This window comes from Erithacus rubecula (genome assembly GCF_903797595.1).
Source record: "Erithacus rubecula genome assembly, chromosome: 3".
Taxonomy (NCBI): Eukaryota; Metazoa; Chordata; class Aves; order Passeriformes; family Muscicapidae; genus Erithacus; species Erithacus rubecula.
The window spans coordinates 50,779,043-50,803,594 of record NC_136689.1 but is presented as its reverse complement, the minus strand read 5'-3'; the positions used below and the strand labels follow the sequence as shown (position 1 = coordinate 50,803,594).

The following is a 24,552-nucleotide window of genomic DNA, read 5'->3' as shown; positions in this document are numbered from 1 at the left end:
TCCACACCAAGATATTTGGGAAAACAAGTAGATGACAATGGATAAATAAGCCTGTGTTCTATGGTCTAAAAACCCCTACATTCTTCATTGTTTGTTCTGGCAACATCTATGAAGCAGCAGGATTTTATAGCACAATAAAAATAAATTGAAGATGTGTGGCCATGAAAATATGGGATCAGTTGCTAGTTACATCAGCAATGAATTGTTTAAAATTGTTTCAAAATGAGTTAACTTCAGAAATGAGAGTTAAAGGCATTAAACATTTTAGCGTGTGGGATTTCTTGAGACATTGTAATCGCATGTTTCAATTTGTGCCTTCCAATGAAAAAAGTCATATGTTTTTCTTTATTTGTATTAAACCAAGTCTTACGCTGAAGTAAGCTGTGGTTCTCATGCACGTATTTCTGAATCCCCTGGGGTGTAAATTCTATGTGAGCACACACACTGGCTCAGAAAGGACAAGAGAAACCACTTACAGCTGATTCCAAGCAGAACACTAAAGTCTTGCTGTTACAAATACAACACATCCTTATTTTTTTCCCCAATAAACATATGATTACATATACACACACACATGTAGCTCTCCCAGATAAGCAGATAGACATCTCTAGAGATGCAGTGTATGTAGAGTACTGCTGAAACACAACAGCAACCACACAAGTTTCCTTTGCTGCCTTGAACTACACCTGCCCATCTCCATGATAACCCCACCTCATCTGTGCGTGGCTCTGCCCTCCGAGCCTGTGCAGCTCCATGAGTCCTGGTGCTGCCTCCCAAACTGAGCCACACTAAATTCCAGCCTCCTACAGAGCCAAGCTAGAAAGCTACAGGAAGATCTATGCCTCAAAGATCCCTACAGGACATCTTGTCCCTTAAGAATGAGGTTCTTGCCTTCTCGAGCAAGACTAAAACAAGACAAAATCTGCAGACAGGACTAAGATAAACAGTATTTACTGCTTCAAGCAAAAAAAGGTACTGTTAAGTTACTACTGTAGCAAATGTCCTGTCAACTGACTACAAAGAAAAAAATGCAAGCTGATAAAAAGCTTTAAAAGTTTGTTTCAACAACTGTGCATTCATGGGAAGAAATGCTAACACTTACTCTAGGGCTTCCAGACAAAATTTGGATATTTGTGTATGTTGACAAGCAAGCAAGTTAATACATGCTGCTAGGTTTGAAGAGCCTCCAGTAATACTTAAGTTTAAAAGGCACAGCAGAGGAGCTTATTAGATGTAAATGAGGATAATCTTCTGATCTTCATTTAAACCTTGACTAAAACCCAGTGGAAAGACTGCAATTGAAACAAATGGGATCTGAATCAAGCACTTATTTCACTTAATTTAACTGTGTGAAATTTAATAAATGAGGTAAATAGACTTTCTACCACCCTTTATTCTGGAAGGAGGAGAACTTCAATTACATTTTGAAAGCACAGCTAAAAAGCCACAGAATGATTTAACAGCACCTGGGTAAGTTTTGAAGATGAAGAGCAATTTATCTTCAAAAGTTCGGGAAGAAAAAACATTGAATTTAGTCGTTGTTACTACAAATGTTGCATGTTATAGCAAGTGGACTGCTTTTAGGGCTGGTCTTATTTAGCAATAGAGAATCTCAGTCACATTTAATGCCAGAGTTCATTTCTGTGAAGACATGCAAACAAGTTTGAGCACCATAAAAGGTATTTGAAATGCATGATTGCAGTACATTTCATGCTGTTCAAATTCTGAAGAAGTTCCCTCACCATCTCATGATTTGCACGGTTCCTTCCTCATGTCCTTTCACCCTTTTCAGCAAAGCAAATGCTCCATGGCTTAATACAGAGCTCAGAAAATCTGCAATCTGAACTCCAGAAATATAGTGTAATACTGGATAAAGCTCTGCTAACAGTCTTAGACTTCTATGGCCATAATGTCCATTCAAGCAGGTCACAGAGACAAAACTTCTGAGGTTTGTTCGTGGGCTTTAAAAAAAAAATTATTGTCCTTGAAAATACTAATAAAACAAATATTGAAAATGGGTAAGTGAAACTTTTTTCCCTGAATAGAACAAAACCTCATGTTTATCAAAAGGTTGTGCTTTGTATTGACCCGTATATCTTTTTAGGTCAAATTATTATTTCAGATAGAATTAGCAGCTGTTTAATTTTGAACAGTTTAAAATTGTAACAAAGATGACTGTAGCTGCTAAATTTGATTCTGAAACTCTTCTGTCCCTTATGTTTGAGGCATGGTCTTTGTCAAGGACCTTTTCCAAGCAATGAGGCAGGAAAAACAACGCATTGCTTTATCAAACATGGCACCCCTCCACATGCAAATATGAAAATCCAGAAGATGACATGCAGATAAGGATTAAAAGAAAATCTGCCCTTGCATAAATGACACAAACCTGCTTTAACACATTCTACACCTTGCAGAAAAAAAATTGCCAGAAAAAAACTGCCCCATCAGCTCAGTGAGCATGGGGAATAAATGCCCCCTTGTATACAAAACTCTGGTAAATCAGCTATAACCTAAGCTCCAGCACAGAATGTGACAATGTTATCGGCAGACGATTGGACTGTGCTTATCTTTGCCAGAAGTGTCTTGAGGGGAGAAAAAATATCAGAAACTTTTTCCTAGTGCAGTGAAATGCATGAAGAGACATAAAAGCTGGAGAAGCTGGATTTAGAACTAATCTCACTCCTGCTCCCATCTGCTCATCTGTTCCTGCAATGTTTCTTCTGCAAAAGATTGCATTCAAGTATTTTGATGAATGAAGGATTTTTTTTTGTCATCCACTGGATTTGGGGTGTTCTTTTTCTTGTTCCCTTCCCCCCCCCCCCCCCCCCCCCCCTGACTAGAAATAATCAACTTTTTCCTTTTACTATATTACAATTTGGAAACTTGCTGCTGTACACAGGTCTCTGGCTTTTTTGTTTCCTAGAAGAAAACAAAGGGAAACAGAGCCAGGAATATCCCAGTGCATGCTCCAGCACTAGCATCACTGCTGTGGGACATCTCAGCAGTGTTGCAGGAGGGTTGGCCCTGCTCATCTGCCAAGTGCATGCACCATGTACATGCTTGCTACTCCAGGGCTGCTAGGATGCCCTTACACCTTCCAAAATCCAGCTGCATCTGCCTAAGAAACCCACTTCCTTTACTTCATCTTTTTGTGGGAAGAAGTTTCTGGAGCAGCAAGACAATTTAAATCACATTCTAATATATTTCTGGAACATTGCCTGGAGATGCCATATTTTTCTCAACCCCTTATTTTTGGTGGAAATTCAATGAAAAGAAGGATTGGTAGAGTAGCAACCTCAGAAGATATTAGAGGCAAGCTATGTTAGGATTTGAGATCCATCACTCCAAGAATTTGCATGCTTGAATCTTCTAAATACTTTTATGGAGTACTAAAACTATGAGAAAAAAAAATTATCTGAGGAAAGAATTTTTGTACCTCAGCTAAAAAAAAAAAAAAAAATCACACTGTTTCCCAGAAAATGACATTAACTTTGGAAAGATCTGGCCTCGGCCACTGCATCCCAGAAAGTTTCCAAAATTGCAAAATGGTCACCTTCTGAGCAAATGGAGACACCACACAGCCAACTCTGCCACTCCACTGTGAAGCTGTTCCCTGCCTTGTGAAGTATCTTTTGATAAGCTTTACTAAAACCAGAGCCACTTTATCTGGGATAAATGACACCTATCAAGTTTTTAAAGCCATAGGTCTGTTTGGCTGCCTTTGATGCATTAGCCAGTCTTCAGTCACTATCTGTCACTTCATGGAGGAGCTGCAGCAGCTCTTGCGAGCCCAGTAAATCACCTCCCTAAAGCGAGTGAACACCACTAGCCCCAGAGAACAGAGCAGCTTTGTGTGTTAGCAGCTTCATGTCTTAACAGCTCTGCATTGCCTTCATCCTCACCTCCCAAAACGTGGAAACAAATAATCATCATGAACAAATAAAATTATTTCTTCCATGGGCTGGGAATAAACTTTGCAGCGCTGAAAGTGAGACCGTGTTGTACTACATTGGATTGTATGGCCAGTCTTGGAAAAATAAAGTGGAACAATCCTGTTCTCAATACTAGAACTGAAGGTCTTCATTACAAAACTTCAAAAGATTTAGACAGATTTTCCAAAGTAGGAATAGGAGTTTGTCATGTAAATCATACAGCATGCCAGTGGGTGGTGGCCATCAGCACTGGCTATTGAAAATCCTCTAAGATGGATCAGCACTGCTCAAATGAAGATTGAAATTTTGCCACTAAGACACAAAGTTTTCAAGACCTGCTCTGCCTCCATGAAGGAACACTCTGAAGAAACAAGAGCCCCCATTTTGCCCCAAATGAAACACCACTGTTGATACCAGTGTTACATGAGGGCACTGACTCCACTTAGTTGCACTGGGCTGCAGTACCTTGGAGCAGTATCATCATTTTCAAGCAGATTGCAAAACAGCATTAAAAATAAGAGCGGTAAAAGGAAAAAAAAGGGGAAAGATGGGCTTAGAAGGGATAGAAAACAGCTGCTGGTAGATGCATTACAGCCACATTCAGCTTGCAAGCTCCCCAAAGGTTCTGGTACAGGAGTTTAAGCAACCCCTAGGGAAAATTGAGCTTCTGATCTGGCTGTGTTATACAGCTACAGGATGTCTCTGCTGTCACCAGGTTTGCTTTCACAAGACAGAGCCCGAGAGAAGGAGTTTGCGTTTTTTAGCTCTTGGATCTCATAAATGAAATTACTGAGTTCTTTCAGAGCTTTGCCAAAATAAGTTTCCACTAAAAGTCTCAAAACTTTCTATGGAAAGTTTCTGCTATGCTTTACTGAACTCTCCCAATAAATGGCAATGCAGTTTATACTTGTGGGAAAAATCTCTGAGTGCATCTATTCCAGATAATGTACTACTAACACAACTCAGGAAGGAAAATGTGTGTCTCAGAGAAACTCAAATGTGGTGGTTTGGGGTGTTGCTTTTCCCTCTGCCTGTTGGAGTCCAGTGTTCCAAGGAAGAGTCCTACAACCCTCACAACTGCACAGGATGCAACTGATGTGCTCTGCCAGATGCTGGGACACAGCAAAATATTGACCTTCTCAAACCTCCTGATTCAGGTTGCACTTTTATGAGGAATTAATTCTACCCAAAAATGTGAGGATGCTCATAAACACCAAGCATATTCTTACCTGTTCCTAATAACATATGTCTTTAAGCGTGGAAAATTGTCTGTCCTTTTTCCATTTAAGTGCATTTATTTAAAAATTTGGCTTTCCATCAGGACGGGAAAATAAGTTTTACCCTTCTGGAATACAAAACTCAAACAGAGGAAAATCTGCACTGGCCTAGATCAGTAAGCATCTAGAGATGAAGCTGAGGAAGCCCCTGCTGCTTTTGAGAATTCTGCCTTAAAGCCTTATCCCATTCCTTTTGGTTTTAAGCAGTTTTTTACAAAGTTTTTTTCAAAACTTGACCATAAGTAATCAAACCCTATACCAGAGAACTGGAGGCTGCTTCTTGTTGGAAAGCACTTCACTGTGGCCATTATGTGAAAGCTTATGGAGAGGCAACAGGATTTCAGAAGCAGTGACTAAATGTGCACATCTCTCAGACAGAGCACTGGAAACTTATTTTTTTGCCCTCTTTTAGTAAAGAGATGCTATTAGATATCTGTGGTTATTACTGCAAAAGAGGATTATCTCATTCCTTCTAAAGCATCACTTAATGTGCTTCCTCAACCAGAGATTTTCAATTTGTGCTCAACACCACCCTGGGAGACCCTGGACCATTTTCATGCCCATGCAAGATAAATAATGAAAAGCAGGCTTACACTTGCTAGAGAGATTTGTACCCCACCTCCTTTAGAACCACCGTAGGTGCTTGCATATTGAGCAATGCTGGAAACCACTGGTGTGCATAAACTGTATATATGTATATATATTGCATGGCCTCTTGATGCCACCATAAGTCTACCTGAAGTACATAAAGGTGAGGGGGGGTGGTAAAGCATTGCACATTGATTTCCAATCTCTCCCTGAGCAGGAACAGTGCCTACCACTGTCTCCCATAAAGTCTTCTGTGCTAATGCACAGATCCCTTAACAAGAAAACACTCCCAATCATGCAAATGCTTACAGCATTCTCCCTTTGGAGCCATTTCTTCCTCACTTGTTTTCCAGGAATATATGCCATCAGTTTTAGTTTAAACAGAGCAAGTAAGTTTTTCAATCAGATGAATCAATACCCCTCCAATTGTATAATGAATATCCCAGTGCTGAAGACACAGTGAGCAAAGAAGGGCCCTTGAGTGCTCCAGAACAGAGACTGAGTACATTTCATAGATACGTATGATACTAACAAATAGTTGGCCATGAGTGGAAAACAATCCTGTCTCAATTTCCTCAGGAGTTAATCATCACATAAGCCAAATACTGTAACTATTTCCTTGCTATGATGTGAAAACTTTCTTTCCTTGTTCACCAACTGGCTGGAAGAATAGGGTGGAGGAGCGGGAATTACGTGGGGATGTGGAGCATTGTGTTCCACAGTGACAACTGCCCAAGTTAGTGCATTAATTATTTCTCAGCACTATCATGTAACAGTGTGTCTCTAAATAAAAGTAGTCAGCATATTTATCAGTGACTTAAAAATGTACTTTATCCTCTGTGGCACAATATCATGACTCAAAACAAAGTCTTGAATCCTTCAGCCAGAGGTTTTTCATCTATAGTCATGCTCCTGTCTTGGTTAAGAAAATAGAAAAGATTTTTGTTCAGTTGTTTGGGAAGGGGGGGGTTGTTTGGTTTTTGATATTCACTGGGATTTTTTCCTTTTTTTTAGGAAAGCACAGTATTTTCTTTATTTCTGTTATGAGATAAAATATTTACTACCGAACACGTGCTACAAATATATGACAGAGCAATAAAGACAATTTAATAGCCTGGGAATCTCTTGCTCAAGAGGGCTAAGAGGTCAAAAGTTACAGCTTTGACATATAACATATGCTTTCTGAGTGCCTTCTAATTGCAGGAAATGTTTCGATTTCGCAATCTTACAAATATTCCTGAAAACTCTGAGGTATTTCTCAAAGTGATTCACTCATGTGGGATTTTAAAAATGGACCCTTCCTCTGACCACCTTATCTTAGCACCAAGTGCCTTAGTGAATGTGTACTTTAAGAGGCCATGGACATCTCCTGAGGTATTTTCCCTCCTAGACTGTAACAATGACATTATATAGAGAGCACTGCTGATGGGGGGAGAGATCAAGCACCGAGTCCAGCTGTGCTGCCCACACACAAACCTTACCAGCTCCCTGCCAGATGGGGTCAAACCTGCCTCTGCAAGGGCAGAAAACCCATGTCACACCATGCCCAACAACTGGGTGCTGCTGAGTCACTCGTGCCCAGGAAGAGGAAGCACCAGACACAGCTGCTTCTGAAGGACTCACTGGTGAGAGCTGTGGCTGGACCCTCTGCAGTTAGCAGGCAGAGATAAGCAAATCAACAGAACCATTCATCCTCACTGCATAGGATACCACGTCCCCCCAATTTTTTTGCAGACAGCTTAAGATTTCAATAGAGACACAGCATAAATCAAATTTCTCTGCAATAATCTGGGTTGAAACAAGATCTAACTTGCCTGTGATTTATTAATTTACATACAAGTAGGAGATAAATAGGAACGAACGACACCAGTGTTAGCTGTAAGCTAACATTAGAACCTATAGGGCCATGTGATGTTTCTACAGGTTCCCTGTTCAATGCTCATGTGTGCCATGCCACAGACCTCTGGAGCCCCAGGGAGGCAGCAGGGACCTTTGTGCCTCTTGGAGACTGCTCCAGGCCTCTGATATTTACGAAATTTGCTTCTAAATGTTCAGCCTACACTCAGGCTTTACCATTCAGATTGTTTGTGTAAATTGTGTTAGCACTGTTATTTCCACTAAGATAGTTTCTTCCCAGTCTGCTATTGTCTTTTCTAATGCATATACCATGTCACAGACTATTTTGATTCATTCAACTCTCTTAGCCCTGTCTCATAAACCAGCATATTTCACTGGTTTTCCTTTTATTATATCCATCCAATTATATCCATATTCCATTAAACTGGGGACCACCAGAACTATACACAGTGTTCCTGCCAAGGTCTTAGCAGTATGTTGTAAATGATATTAGTGCTTTATCAGCACTGGGACCTTCTGCACAGTGTATCCTTATTTTCTAGATATACACAAGGGCTCCCCCATTCTGACAGATTAAAGCAGAGTAAGTATGTACTTTTGCATTCTGCACAATTTTAACTTTTATTCCATTTCTTAGCAGCCTCCAATTCTACTCAAATGCCATCAAAACCTTCCTCTACCTTCTCACTCTCTTTCAGCTCTCCATTGTGAAACATCACTGTCAGAAACATCTAGCAAATATCCTTAATGAAAATATTTAATCAGACATGTTCCAAGAACAATTTTTAAGGATACCCAGTAGATAACCTGTCTCCAGAGCTTTTTTTTATACAATCTGCTGTGTCCTCTTTAATTGGCTCTTTATCCAAGTCTAAACTCTGTTACTAAACTCCACCTTCTTCAAGTTATGCACTAACTTCATTTCATTACTTGGGTTACTGAAGTTCAGGTTAGCAATTATGTCCACAAAATGAAATAAAAGCAAAAACCCAATCATCTCACTAAAAAAGACAATCAGCTAGAACTGATCTTTGCTAACACAACTAAAGTTTTTGATTATTTTCCTTTTACTTTATTTACCTTAATTTTCCTTTCCTTAATAGCACTTTCTGAAGCTGAGCAAGATCTTAAAGGCAAAATAAAGGTTCTATAGCCATGTGGCTTTCTTCATTCCTTGAAAGCATGTGGGCCTCATTTTATTGCACATTTATATGTAGAATCATGATTGCTTGATGACAGATTATATTACTTTCAAAATAAAGCATTTTTCACTGTTTTTAAACTATACATAATAGGAGTTTGACCTGGGTATGCTGTGACTGGAGAGTGATGGGAAAAGTGGAGATGATACATTTCTTCCAATGAAGACTTAAGATGGTGAAATTCCATTAGAATTACTTTCCTGCAGGTCTCTCCTGGCCATGTACCTTTTACTGTTCATGTAAAAATGCTGTCTAACTTCAGTAGCATATAATGCTTTTCATTGTAGCAAAAGTCAAACTCATGTAACTTGGATCTAACCTCTGATTCATTTTCTTCTTAATCAATGTAACTTTCTAGCACTCACACCCTTTGCAGAGAAATAAGGAAGGTTTGTCTTTTAAAATATAAGTTAATTTTAAAGGGAAATATAATTGAAAAAAAAACAAAAAAACAAACCCAGACAGTCATATCTGTGTCACTGAAACTCTATGAGCTGTACCTGATAAATTATCTGTCTGTGATGCCCCAGAAAACACTCTTTGCTACTTCCTGTACACCTTGTTTGTAAAGATCTGTTGACTTACCTGTTACTTTTTGGCTAACTATTAACCACAATTAACCTGATGGACTTTTTTCCCAAACAGAACAAATATTTATCAGAAAAGCAAAACTTTTTAAGTAAGCCAAAAACAAATGTTGTCTCAGGCAAGGTCAGAGAGGTCACGAGGAGCAATAAAGTTCTATTTCCATGTGCAGTAGTTTGTTCATTATTGCTTATTGAAAATTAGAGGGAGACAAGAAGAAGATCAGCACTGCAACTTTCTGTTTATTATGGATTTTTTAAAAGGTATTATTTACAGAGTGGTTTGGAAATTAATTTCAGATTGGAGGGAGAAAAAAAGCTGTTTTCTAGGCTTGCTGACAAAAACATTTTAAAATTCACTGCAATGCTACTGATGATTTTTGGGCTTTTTCTTTCCTATTGTCTGTTTCTGAGCAGCAAGCAACAAAGTGTTTCAGGAGAGCAATGGATGTTGCATCCTACCAGCTACTCCTGCATCCTTTGCTAACTGCTTGCTGGCATCTCCTCTTGCTCTGACATCTGGGGTGATGGCTTCTGTCCCCTCCACGGTGTCCCTATGGGATGGACCCGCAGGGTTCACACCTGTGACATGGTCTTATTGATTTGAGAAACCGCTCTCACGCGTGGTTAAGTCTTGTCTCCCCACGTTTAAAAAAATCACTAGAAATTAGAGCAGGTAATCCCAAATTTTGCATTAACAATACCAAAATTATCCCAGGCTATGGCTGAAACAAAAAATACAAGAGAGACCATCAGATGATAGCGTAAGGGTTGGCAGATCAGTCTAATTCCCATCTTTTTTGGCTGGAGAAGGAGGTTTTCCAGCAGATACTGCAGACATCTGAAGCTGAGAGCTCAAATTGTAATAAAACATTTCACTTTTCCCAGACGGTGTTCTCCTATTCAAGGATGTTTGTGAAACCGTGCTGCCAAATCTGTGATTTCACAAACTTTTCCACGGTGATAACATAAACAGTGAGTAGTGATTTATCTGAGGGATAAAGCTGCATTAGAAGGAGAATGTGAAAAAATGTGTATTTGAAGGTATTCTCTCCCCTGAGGAAGGATGAAAGCTCATTTACATATATAAAATGAACCACACGCTCCAGACCTAACAGAATTCAAATTTCAATTTTGTTGGTGTACTTTCTGAAAATCCATGTCAAATTCAATGAACTGAAAAGAGCTGCAAAATAAATTGTATTATTTAAAAAGTAATTAGCTCTTTCCTCTTAACAAAAGCAAATTTGTCAGATTTGCACAGCAGAGCATTAAAAATATTCTCCATAACTGACTGAGCTTTCACTCTTCCTTTTAAACTAGTAGATGATGGCTTTCTCAGGAAAGATCAAATTTTGCTCTCAGTTACATCTACATTGAAACAGAAGTAATGACACTGACTGAGGAAAAAGACAGCACTAAGAAAGAACAGTTTAAAGACAATCCAGTTCATTAAATCCAAATTCATCACACTTTTAAAAGTTATGAGCAAGAAGAAAAACTAGACTTAGCACGTTTGTCTTATTGCCAAGAAGTACTCACTATAAAACCCCCTTGAATTCAAAACTGAACATCCATTTATATTGTAGTGGGGAAGTTATGGCAGAAAGGAGAATTAACTTTATGAACTTTGATAATTGCTTGATCTGGAGTTTTGATTAAATGGTCCTTCCAATATGAAATTCTCCTCTAAGAGGGCCACAGTCTTGAATTCCCCCCTCATATTTCCTTAATGGTTTTCACATTTTATTTGCTCTGCTACAGTCAAAACAACTTCTTTGGCAGCTCTATCTTCCTGCAGTACACAGCCTCTGTGACCACTCTCATCCCCACAGAAGGCATCTGGGACTAGACTCTCTCCTGGATGAAAGTGAGGGCATCTGTCTTCACCATTGAAATTAAACACTTCTCATTTTTGCAGAGCTCTTAGGGACCTGGTTCAAGTGCTGGGAGAAAGGGAGGATATCACATAGGGCTGCTTATGCAATTATCAGGTCATGTATTCACAGTACACAAGGGAGTCAGAGGAGGGAGAGATGTGTGGCCAGTTACCTGTGCCAGTACCCACATCCTGTCCTGGTGCCTCCCCCTCATGCCCCAAAAAACTCACACACACAGGTTTATAGCACTCACATAATCAGAAAGTGCTTTTTAAGCTTTGTTTTTCTCCTCAAAAGAGATGCTCAAGTGAGTTTAAAAATTGTGATAAAGTTGCCTATAATGTAACCTATCCCATAGTTTATCATGTACTTACTTGAGTACCACTCATAGTTGGGAAGAATCCTGCAGGGAAACAAATGCACCAGAAGGGACAAACTCTATCTTAACACATTACTCTGAAGGTCAAATGAGAATCAGCATCTCAAAAGCAAGAGGAAGGTTATAATTTTGCATATCTTCGTTCTTTTTTTTTGGTGTGCACCATCACCACCACTTGCTGTCTAAATGAGGACATAGTATTGAAGAGCCAGAAGCCTGGAAAGACAAATATTCCCCTCATCAATAGGAGGGTTGTTCTTCTGTGATCAGTCACTGTCTGTTGCTAATCAAAGTTTTTCTCTGTTTATTTCCTCAACCTGGTCTCTTTGTGGTTTTATCTTTTTACTTGGTGCTTTCCCATTGAGATTCAACTTCTTCTTTAAAGATCTGCCCTCTGCAATCTGCCTTCTTCCAAACAAGCAGCCAGAATGCAGAAGGCAGATTTCCCCCAACCTCTCTCAAAACAGCTAAGAGAAAAAGGCAAAGAGGAGAAAGGTCTTGTTTTAGGAAAGCAAAGCCCAGGAGCAAAGAAGGCATGAGCTGACTGTGCAGTGAGGAGTGCACCTGTGAGCTGCAGCTTGGGTGGGTTGGCATGGGCCAGGGGACATTGCTCCCACACCCTTGTGCCCATCCCAGAGCCAGCACTGCTTCCTTTCCCACTGCCTGACATCATCATTCAGAAACTCCCAAAAGCAAAATCCTTTTGCCTTCTTATCCACACCATTCAAAACCACTTGCAAGCTGAAAATCAGGACTATGATGCACTCAGAGTTCATTTACCCAGAGTAAATGCAATAACCAACAGCAGCTATTGTTTGTTAATATGTGGAGCCTTGTGTCCTATCACTTTATTAAAATGTCTACATGTATTTATCCACATTCAGGAGGTGTTTAATCTTCTCTGAGACCACTAATAAAAAAATCCCTGCCAATATTTGTCAAAAGTACTATTTGTGCCAAAGTACTATGCCCTAGTGAAGTGCCAATTTCCAGGAGCCATGAGGAAAACCTCCATTGTCAACACACACACACACAAAATTAAAAATACTAGATTGTCTGAGTCAGATGAAAAACAAATAAACCCCACCACAAACAACACCAGGAAAAATATGCAAAAATCAAGACAGCCACATTTTGAGGATGTGTTTTACTTTTTGGTGTTGATGGTTCTGTTAATGGCAGTTAAAGGGAAAAGAATTACTTGGGTCATCTGTGATGGCAAGGAGATAAGAAGTAGCCCCCCAGCCTGCCAACACAGATACCAAGTGAATTGCAGAGGGGAGAGCTGACCCTGTCCTTGTCTCTGGTAGCACTGCTGGGGCTGCTCCAGCTCAGCTCCTGGTGCTCTCTGGGCATCAATAAGGGCATTTCCCAGTAAGGGTGCAATCACTGCTTCCTGAAGAATACACCAGTCATACTGAGTGTGTACTGTTAAAGAAAGAAAGAAAGTACTTTTCCAATTACCAAAATACGTAAGTCTTATCATTCATTACACCCTTGGCTTTCTTATAATAATTCATATTTGTCTGGAGCCACTGAAGACCCTATGCAGCAAGCCAAGTGAACCCAGCTCACTCTGCACAACAGGATTTCTCTTTCCAGCCCAAAAGAGCCATGTTGAGAGGTGTCTCAGCCTCCACAGGGTGCTGAGAGCCATCCTGCCCAAGCCCTGGTGGTTCATGGTGTAGTCACACTCCTGAGAGGCAGGGCTGGTTTGTGATGAAAGGCCAGGCAAGCATCATGGAGCAAGACAAAACTTGCCTGAGCATGACAGCTGGCTGAAGTCAGGGTTACTGTGGCTGCAGGAGCTCTTCCCCTGCCATCCCAAGCCAGAGGTGAGCAGAGAAGTCAGCATTCTGCTGCAATACAGCATGCCCCCCAGCAGAGTTAAATCAGAAATAATAATAAAAAATTAAATTCACATGCTAAGTTAACATAGAGGGGATTTGTGAAGAGCAAATAGGAGGGGGGATGAACAGACAGAGGATGAACAGTCAGCTGCTCACCACTAACTCAGGCCAGGGTTTGCCTGGCCACTGAGACAACTTCTGGGCTGTGAACAGAAAAATCTGAACATCAACCAGCAAAACTTGACACATGGGAGAAACATCTGGGCACTCACTTGGGGAATGGACTCTTCACTGGATCTGTCACCCACTCAAGTCTGCTTTTCACATTTTAAAAGACAAGAGAAAAGCAGGGCAACAAAACCACTGAGACACAGGATGACATCAGCTCTCCCACCCACAGGTACACTCCTCTGCCCTTGCTGGCTGCTACCCAGCAAGGCACTAAGAATTTGATAGGACAAACTCGTCCTCAAGAAACACATCACATCTCATTTAGGAACTGACTTATGCCCAGCAAGGGAGAAGTGAGTTACACATCAGGTATTACCCAAGATTTTATTGCTGCTGGTACCACTCATGTACAACTCACAAGCAAACGATGTGAGGCCAAATGGGAATTACTCACAGTATTTGGCATGACACAATGTTTTACTATGAAGAAACAAAGGTCACTTCGGTCCACTTGATGCCAGAGACCGAGAAATCTAAAGCCAGTGCAAGTTATTGCTTCTTCAGGCCTCTCTGAAATACATGCCACAGCCATTTAGGTGCTCCTGGGGACACCAACATCTCCACCACCTCCATCCCTACCACCCTCTAGGGTAATACCTGCCAGGATGTGGAGGCACCAAGCAGGGCAAGAATAGAATAATGGAAAAGAAATCCTACAGAGTTCTTGCACAAAATTACCACCCATCTCTGTCCTCCCTGAGAAACAAAGCAAATTACAGCAGTAAGGGATGATCCTCACAGCTGATCAGGCTGCTAATTGTCAAAGAGGCTCCAATGTACACACGTATATCTGACATTACACAGACTAGAATATGAATTTTCCTGTGGCTTGTGATACAGTTCCCTTCTTAATTTCCACAGCTACAACAACAAAATCTGAAATGGTCTGTATAAAATAATAATTCCCTTAATACTTTCTCTGACTGACAGCATGAGGGGACTATCACAGGCCACGTGCTTAGGATTATTATACCAAATTCTGCCTTCACTTAACACTATCTTCTGACTTGCAGAGATAAAGACTGGAGGGAGAGCACAGTCCACAGCACACAGCAAGTAACAGGAACAATAAATGCAGTTACCTGTGCCCTGAAGCAAGTAGCAAATACATGTCCCTGAACTGCTGCCATGGGAAAATACCCTGCTGAAACCAGCAGCGATTCAGCCCAGAATTTCACATCATGTTTGTGCCTGCAGCACTGGCAAGAACACTGGAGGGGTTTTCCCTATGGATGCTCAAGTGTTTCTGGTGACAGGATCTCTGGCCACAGCCTAAAACATGCAAGGAGTGCCTGTCCAGATCTATGTTTTATGGCCCAATTCCAGGACTGCCTTAAATAATTAGGCAACATTAGCTTTTTTTGGTAATGCAAAAGCTGCAGTCAGGAACATGAACAAAGGCAGTGTGAAGCCGGTTTCAAAGTATGGTTAATCCATATGTGAATTTGAGAGCATATTTGTGAATATTTCTTTAAATCTGCACTCTTTTTTTTATCATCTGCATAAATGACAAAGTTAATATCCCCAGGAAGACTGACTCATCTGGGAAAAATCAAGAGCTTCCAATTATTTCTCTTGTACCTGTCCCTTCTTGCTTTGCAGCTTATTATTTGTAAAGAAGAGAACAAGTATTAACCAATAGACAATGTGTTCATACTACCCCACCTTCCTTTTTAAAGCCATCAGAGATCACATCCCATCCTTCCCCTCAAAGATACACAGCTGAATGTGTCTCTGCACACAGAAGGGACTTTGCATGAGCACTGGCAAGACTGATATTCTTTTTTCCCCTTCTCAGCATTAGCATAACTGTCAGTTTCCCCATCCTTTCTGTTCTCAAAATCTATTTTATGGATGAAAAATTATTGAACCCAAGATCTGAGAAGTCTTTTCTTGGAACTGGAGAGGAGGGACAACAGAGATACGACCGCTCCTAAAAATGTATAAATTTTTTTGCAACCTTTATTTTCTTTTTAGCAAATTATCAGAGCTCATTGTCAGTACTAGCACATGAATACACCTGCAATGACACGTATCATATTAATGAAAATACCTTTAAAAATGCAAATTATTCATGCCCCATTAACTGTGAAGGGCACACCTGTGTGCAGCTCTCTGCAGAAGGGCTTGCCCCCTGGCAGAGCCTGGCCTTTCAGCTTAAATCCAACACAGCTGCCCACAGGGACATGGGACAGGAGTCTGGTGGCACTCAAAAGTCTGACAGCAACTTAGAGAGAGCATTTTAATTCCTCTGGGAAGGCTTTGCAAGATCTCTCTACCTCTCCTTTTTTTTCTCCCTGTTACAGGCAAATGCCTCATTTTCAGTGTTTTGTGGCAAGAACAGAAAGTCAGTATCTAGTTACTGCTCTGTATATTTACACAGTCTTTAAATATTTTTATTAGCTCCTAAGCAGTTCATCCTGCCTGCTGGTGACTCGCTTCAGGGCCTCACAGATCTGTCTGGTGGGAATAAGGGTGAAAAAAGGTGACTTAATTTTGTACCTTTTTACTAACAAACCCACTCATGTTAGGTCTTCGCAAATAAAAGCAGAATTTCACTAGGGAAGGTTTCAGTAGAAGGGGTGTCTATTCCATTTTTCTCTCTGCCCTGTGTTTACCAGGAGTGGCAGAATTACACAGAAACTAAGCAGTTTACACAACCACCTGAAATAACAGGATTTGTACTGTTTTAACTCCATAGGAGTTGGTGACTCACCATCACTGATACTGCACTTCAAATAAAGATATTCAGCTCCATTTTTTCAGTTTAGCAATTGAGCCTAGCAGGAGAGGGAAAGAGGGTTCCAAGGTGTCATTCCTCCATTAATATTCCTTCAATAATTAGCTGATTCTCACAGTTTTCTCTTTTATTTCATGCCAGAAAGCAAGCCCTTCCATGAACAACATACCAAAAGAGAGTGCTACTATTTTAAAGTGTCAGTGTTCGCAGTATGAACCGCTCTATGTAAACACTGAGATCTCTTGCCTTGAGAGAACCAGATGTTTCAGGAAAAGAACCCCAAACCTTCCCACTTGGAAGACAGTTACAGCAGAGATTCATCCACCAGATTGAGTGACAGACTTTTTCATGCTGGTGACACAGGTCTGCTTTTCACCTTTTTATTTCTTCTGGTTAATCTGGACTTTTCAGGCAAAGAGGCATAAATCAGTTTTTCCCAGTCATGTCTTAACAGCAAAATCTTTAAATGTGAGGCTGTATCTTCTACTCTGCCTGCCCCCTCTCTCCTATAGAAACTGTCCTTGCTTTATTAAAGTGCTGGATATAATTGATGGTAGTGTCTTGGTTTTTTTGCTGCCTCCAAGGTTCATGGACACTGTTGGGCAGGGCATTCAACAATACTGTCTTCTCTAGGGACAAAGAGAGAGAAGAGAACCAGGCTATGAAGATGCTCCTGTTCCTTCTGACAAAGCCTGCTCACATCCTACCTCTGAGAATAGGTTAAAGTAAGCAAGATTTTGGCTGTGCCTTGCTCAGAAAGGCTGACAGAGCAGGGATTAGCCCAAGAGGACCTTAATTAGTATTTGCAGTGCTAATTTCCAATGGCAAGATGCTGGACTTAAGAGATAACTGAGAGATCATCTTACAATGCTTGATTTACCTCATTAGAGAGAAACTGGCATGCAGTGCACTACTGGAAGATTGCATTGAATTAGTCAACATGAAAATAACCAACACAGCCCTGTATGATGTCCAGAGAAGTAAATATCCATGTGATTTTCTTCCTCTTACTATCATAATCAAAGTTCAATTTCCTGCTAAGGTGATATAAACTTCTTTTCCTGAGGTAAAAAATTCAGTGCTTTCCCCCTGGCTCCTTTTATTGTTGAAAGAAAACCTCAGAATTACAATAGTGAGAAATGAACTTGCCCTCTCTTCTGTCTTATTAAGAAAAATTGACTGTGGGTAATTGTGTTGTCCATCTTTGTAAAAGTGTAAAATGTTCATGGCCAAGCTGAAATTATCTTTCACATGATGAATGTGAATACAGGAACTGGGTTTCAATACTGAAGTCAAGCACCTGATTTTATTCTCTGTCTAGAGAAACACAGAGCTGAATACTGGATACTGCTGAAGAAATTAAAATAATGTTACAATGAATTGACTATGATTGGGTAGCAGAGAAGCATGGAGGCTTTGCACCGTCTTCTTGTAAATCATCAGTCAAGAAAACATATTTTTAATCCTGTTTTCTAACAGGTTCACACAAGGACCCCCAAGGAATCCCATTTTCAGTTGTTTTTATACTTACATCTTTTCATCTTGCTGTCCTCAGAATAGCACAAACTAAAACCAGAACCCCTGTAACAGGTACCTAAGCAACAAACACAAACACGGTCTGCATCAACAGAACCTAGGCTACAGGATCTCGAATTTCTTTAAAATACAGCTGCTGAAGCTACCATCCACACAGATATCTGTTAAAATCTGTTGAATCTGTTAAATTGCTCAATCAGAAAGGATAAGCCTGGTTCAGTATATAAAAGAAGACCATCATAAAATTAGAAAATTAGGAACAAGCTGAAATACTCAAATCCCTTCACCAGCTGTGACACTCAGGTCTCTTCATAGCATCTGCTCTGCTACTAGGCAGGCTCAAACCAAAGCCTGAAAGACAACATGCTCCAGAGTCTGCTAGACCAGGAAGAGAAGCCTTTTCCAGACTTGCCAGCTGAGCACTCTCTCCCATGTTCTGCAGGTTTGACCTGTCTGAACCAGGGTTCTGGAAGATCTCTGCTTCTGGAAAGGGGCACACAGCTACATGGTCACATCTGCCTAGTGCTCAACTGAGATGATCAAACCATAACTTCCTGCAAATTCTGCTTGGAATTCCAGATTTTGGGCAGAGGAGCAAGTTTGCTGAAACCTGTGTTCCCAGTCACAGTATTTCTAGGAGGGTTGCAATGATTACCTTCAAAACCCAAAACACACACTTTGCCATCAATCATATTACTGCACAAGGAAGTACATTTCTGGCACCATTAAAAATACGTATTTCAAAATAATTTCCCATCCTGCTGTTATTCAAAAATTGCTTGTAGGCAGTAGATTACATAGCCTATTAAAAAGCTTGCAAAATGACCCTAGAATTGATGAACAGACAATCATTTAGTTTTCCAAAACATTTCCAAGTTGGTAAACATGACCTTTCATTTCCAAGGAAAACAGAAGTAGCCTCTACTGCTCTCTTACCTTTCAATTCACTCTGCAGTACACCCAGAGGACCTTAACAGATTTTTCATCATCTTGTATATTAGAAATTCAGCTGAAATCTTTCCTGCTTAAACTTGGTGAAAATTACAGAGTGACAAAAATACTTTCTATCTTTTTTATCACCACTCACTATCAAATAACTTTTTGGAAAGCTCTGAAAGTGGTAATGCATAGACCAGGGCTTCTAATATGTTTGGTTTCCTAGACTGCATAAGTATTTTATGTTAATACTCTTTATATTAAACCCAGATGGATTTAATATAACTAAAAGAAACATGAAGTGCATAGGATTAGGGATAGCAAAAAGGTAAGATGCTGTAGTATGGGGAAAAAATGTTCCTCCTTATGTTCTCCAATTACACTCAGTGATTTGGGACCATGGAATTTAAGAAAAACCTAGAGCATGCTTCCAGCTGCTACATTTTTATTATTACAGATTGTTGAAGACACTTGAAGATTCTATTAAAATCCTAAATCAATGAGACTGCTGTTATCAACACAATTATCCTAAGTAGCAATATCTGTTCAGACATACACCTTTTTTACATCCCAGAGAAAGTGGTGACTATTTGAGTGTTGAAAGTCTGCTTATATTTCAGCTGTAGGCAGTTTCCCTCAGAAAAACTCTTTGGCAAAAAATTATGATCACCTTATTTCTTCAAAAACAATATAATCACAAAAGAGAGACAAAAGGTTTTAATATTGAAATGTTTTGAAAATGTTCATGCACAAACTAATCTTCAAGGTTGTTTCTGTCCTTTCTCAAAGTTTGAATTTTAGATATGTCATCAGGAAAAGGCCTCCTATGCTACAGAAGCCACTAAGGGCATGTGAGACCTACAATTCTAATACAAATAAATAAAACTAGTTATTCTCATATCAAAGAATAGTTATTTCTATCCCTGGTAGTGTTACACGCAGACTAGTCTATACTATATGCTAGTGTAAGTTTGCCATGTCACAGCACCCTGCAAATAAAAACAGTAAATGTGAGCTCCAGTAAGGGTAGGACTCTAGAGACCTTTACTGGATGTTTGAATTATGACACTGAGCACAACCAATTCCCTCACACCAAATAACAAGGGCAGAATTAACTTCTAAGAGTGACATCAGAAACATCTTTAAAAATACACACAACAGCTTCATATCTGCACTTAATCTTGCACGTAACCAAGATCCCAATTACTTCAGAAGAGCAGAATCAGGCACTTAATATCTGCTGAGCAATAAAGTTATGCCATTTAACAAAAGCTAAGTATTTCTCCTGAGCTTCAAATACTGTTAATCTGGGAAAATGAATTCAGAGTCCAATAATTTTGCTTATAAAGTAGTTGATTGCAAGAAGGACATCTAGAATGCAGCTCTGCCATGAGTTTCAGTTTCATATTGTTTTCCTAAGTTACCTTCTTCATAATGGCTTAGCACAAAACTCACTTATACATATGTTCTGAAAACAGTTATGCTAAAAACAAACTACAAACAGAAATTAAATTTAAAACATCAAAAAATAAATAAATCCAGGAAATCTGCACACACCACTGATTTTCCCTAATTTTCCACTTAAATATGTCTATTACTGCAACAAATCCCTTATACTCTTCCAAGATACTTCACACTTCACTCAGTAGTACTAATCAGCATTAGAATAACAAAAAAATGTTAACTATAAACAAAAATGTTCTGTTCTTCTTTGACTCTTCACCAGAAGAGCCAAAAAGTTTAATTCTATGACACAGGTGTTATCCTTCTTTTTTTTCAATGTGAAAAACTGGATCAAAGTTCAGGGACTGAGAATGCTGAAGAAAAAGAGACTGCAGATCAGTCAGCTGCTGTTAACCCAATTCATTTTCTCCCTCATACTGGTCTGGAGAAAATAACAAACAATTGGTTTAGGACCAACATTCCTTGCATGCATCAAATCAGCTCTTCTTTTATCTTGCTGGGAAGCAAAAAAAAAAAAGAAAAAAAGAAAATCCAACACCCAGACAGACAAATTTAAACAAATGTTCATACAAGATATCTCCGATATAACAGTATGCTGAAAACATCTGTACAACTAGATACAGTTCCTGTGTGCAAAACCCAGCTGAGATTACACAGTCTCATGACTGTGATGTCATGACACACAAGAAAAAATGTACAAAGCCCTTGAAATTTTCAAAATTAAATTTAAAACTAAAGGAGACATAAAAGAAAAATTTTCTGGCCAGATCCATCCCCAGGATTTATTAGGGAAGAAGGCTTATTTGCTGCTTGGGACCTTCAGCTTGGGAGAGCTTCTGCTTAGCTGCACCACAGGTAGTGTATCACAGGGCCCTCCAAGAAAATTACCACCTGCACTGTAAGATGTGAGGTGTCTGACTCTTCCCAAAAAATGGAGAAGGTCAGTACACAGAGTCCTTAACCAGGTGGGATTGAGCTGGGAAAGTGTTCTATTCGTGCAGTAGGCAACAGTAAGAGCAGTATGCCTGCTATCTAAAGAAAGGGCTGAAGTGCCTGCAGTGCTTTCAGCAAAAGGAGCAGTATCTTGTGGACTGCATGGTAACATTACTGGAAAAAATGAGACTTTTCAGTTAAGTCAGTGTAGATCTCAGTGTGGAAGCCTCTGGACCAACCCTCTCCTTATTTCAACGTCATGCCATTAACCCTAACGCGTGTACAGTGGTTTTTCATAAAGTCTGACCTTTAATAACAAGCCAGTGGTATTACACAACAAACACCAACAAAATACCCATTGCTACAGAGAGATAAAAGAGAAAATCCTGCTTCCAAAAGAAAATCAGGCTTCAGGACTGGAAGGCAGTGCCACCTGCCTCAGCCTACCACGATGCGTCATCAGCATGGCCCCAGTCAACTTAAGAGGGTTTATAAAATTTCTTTTTCAATAGAAAAGCCATAGACCACATTCTGTGGCCTTGGAAGCCACCAAGACATCTCTGCAGCAGCCAGGGTGTCCCTCTGAATATCATGTCCATGTTAGTGCCTCAGGTCAGGCAAGGGATGCACTGGCAAAGGAAGAAGTCTCTTCAATTCATGGACACCTGGACACCCTCCACAGCACTCCTCTGGGCTTCTTAAATGCACTTCAAATGATTGATTCTGGCACTGACTCCACTGGGTGCACACTGCCTCAGGCAGAAGCCCCAGTCTCATTGTATTTCCTGCCAACCAGCAGAAATTATGCTAACACCAATACTTTGATAATTTTGAACCTTGGAACAAGGTGTTGGAACAAGGGGAGACCATTCTCTAAGATTTCCTTCCATAAGAGTTCTGGGACAAAAAAGGCTTTTCCCTGGTGCAGCAGCCAGTCATACAGCTGCTGAGCACCGCCTGCATCAGCAAGGCAAGGACAATCCAAGGGCATCTGGCCAATTCAAGTGGCAGGAGTTGAGCCCATGTACGGGAGGAGAGGCCAAAGAAAAAGGCAACACAAACAAAACCTAACCCCACGCCCCCTGATTTCCTCCTTCTAAACAGAACCAGAATAAGCCAGATGTGCGTGTTACTGCTTTTCTCCAGAAAAACTCTTATATTGCAGGTTTTTTCCTTCTTCCTTGTCACACGAGTCCAAAAAAAAATGTGGCAAAGAGAGACATTATGAGCAGTCTCCTCAAGAGGGAAGTTGAGAGATGCCTAGATATATAACACATACTGGCTACAAAGACTGCTGGATTCCAGGAAATAAAAATAGGTATCTCCAGCAAACCAAAGAAACATCGCCTCTGATGGCTTAGTCTCCACTGATCAGATTCCAAATAGGGAGGAATTAATTTTTCTTGCTGTCATTCTACTTCTATGAGAAAAGACAGATAGGGCTCTGACTACAAAAAAGTGAGGCAATATAATTAGCCAAATATTTGTACAGGAAAATGATGGAAGCTTTGCAGTATGCATATTGATTGGGAAGGAATAATAACGACGCTGGCAAAAGGACTCCAGGGTAGCTTCTCCTCACCAACCAGAGGGGAGAGGATCATTTAAGGGAAAGAACACACATATGACCTACCATAAAATCTAACTGAACTCCTTCTCCTACTCTGCTTATAGGATAAGCTGCAAACCAGTCTTGTACAAAGCATGCTAGAAGCCTAATCTGAGGATTTCAAAATATGAGAGTAAAAGAAAGCAACTGCTGTGCTCTAAAAGAGAAAGTGCCCAAAGTGCTCTAATAACTTAGTTTAGCCATAGCTCACAACTGTGCTCCTCAGGGCCATGCTGGAGAGAAGGTGCAGTGGCAACACTGGAGGGCTCATTGAGAAAGGCTGTTGGTGATACTCTGCCTTCTTGCCTTCTCTCAGGAGCCAATTGAGCCCTCTTCCTTCTCTCCATCTCTCTGGGGTTTTGAATCCACTGCAAAACTCCTCTTTGAGAGTGGGTGTATTCATTAACCTTTGGGGAAATGTCTCACCAGACAAATTAAGTCAGGTGACATTTTATAGCCAGTGAGTGATTTTCCAGGAATGTTTCTGTACTCGGCACTAACGTATTTCGATAAAAATTTCAGTGTTGTTCCTAAGGCTTAGAGCTGGAAGGAGAAATGAGGACATTTGCGTGATGAGGAATGGGAAACAACTGGCCCCAGTCTTTCCCTCTGTTGCATGTTTCCTCTGAAGTACCACAGATGAGAAGTGATGGCATATGTTAGGAAATACATATGTTTTGGCTTCTAACAGTCCTAGACTATTACTGCCTAAAAGTCTGAGGCCAAACCTTTTAAATCATTAAGTTTCATTCAGAATTCCAGCATAAAGAGACCAAATCAACAGTGCAAACTATTTCAACTTCTCTCCTTCCCCAGGGCATTTTCTCATTTCCCTTGTGAAAAGTCATCCCCAACACCCCAGACAGCCTCTCCACATCAGCCTCTATTGGGAAGCTACTGATTTGAGCCCTGCAGCAACGCTTCCCCTTGACAACCTGCATGTGGGCAAAAACCACCACAACTCCTTCCCCTGACTATACACCCTCTCCAGATAGGAGCCATAGCTGGCCAAGAAACTCTGTTTTTAATTTTGTTTAAATATAATTTGCTTTAAATGGAGGCATGTTTTGGCTGGCAGATTTAAAATCTCAAATATTTCAGTGGAAGGATGTAGCCATGCCTCTGTGCTGACTCTGAGGACATTCACCATTTTGTGTGGTAGCACTGAAACCTAACAAGAGCAGGGAGGACCTGTTCACAAGGAGGATGGAAACTGAGAATAGACTGGATCTGAGTGGTGAAAAATTCAAGACCAGGTTGGATGGGGCCCTGAGCAGCCTGACCTAGTGGGTGGAGTCCCTTTCCTTGACAGGGGAGTTGGAACTAGATGATCTTTAAGGTCTCTTCCAACTCAAATCATTCTATGACATCTGGATGGCCCTTGTCTTTGAGGCAAGATGAAATATGAACTCTGTTAACATCATCTAGTAGCTCTGTAGAATTTTATTAAGAGCAAAACATCTCCCCACACAACCCAGGCCAAAACTTAAGATTAACACTTATCAAGAAGGTAATAAAGAGGGCAGAGAAAAGGTGTGGCCATAAGAATGCTTG

At 40.3% G+C, this 24,552-nt stretch overlaps 1 protein-coding gene and 1 long non-coding RNA gene across 3 annotated transcripts in view; both read right to left on the bottom strand.

Moving 5' to 3' along the window:
• EGFR (epidermal growth factor receptor) overlaps positions 1 to 24,552 on the bottom strand; it is a 152,141-nt gene that overhangs the window by 54,628 nt on the left and 72,961 nt on the right. The gene's annotated exons all lie outside the window — the stretch shown is intronic.
• LOC306799180 lies at positions 16,143 to 18,215 on the bottom strand. Its single transcript, XR_013773548.1, has 3 exons — positions 18,052 to 18,215; positions 16,497 to 16,560; positions 16,143 to 16,240 (listed from the first exon to the last, which is right to left on the bottom strand). It is a non-coding gene; the product is annotated as an uncharacterized lncRNA (long non-coding RNA).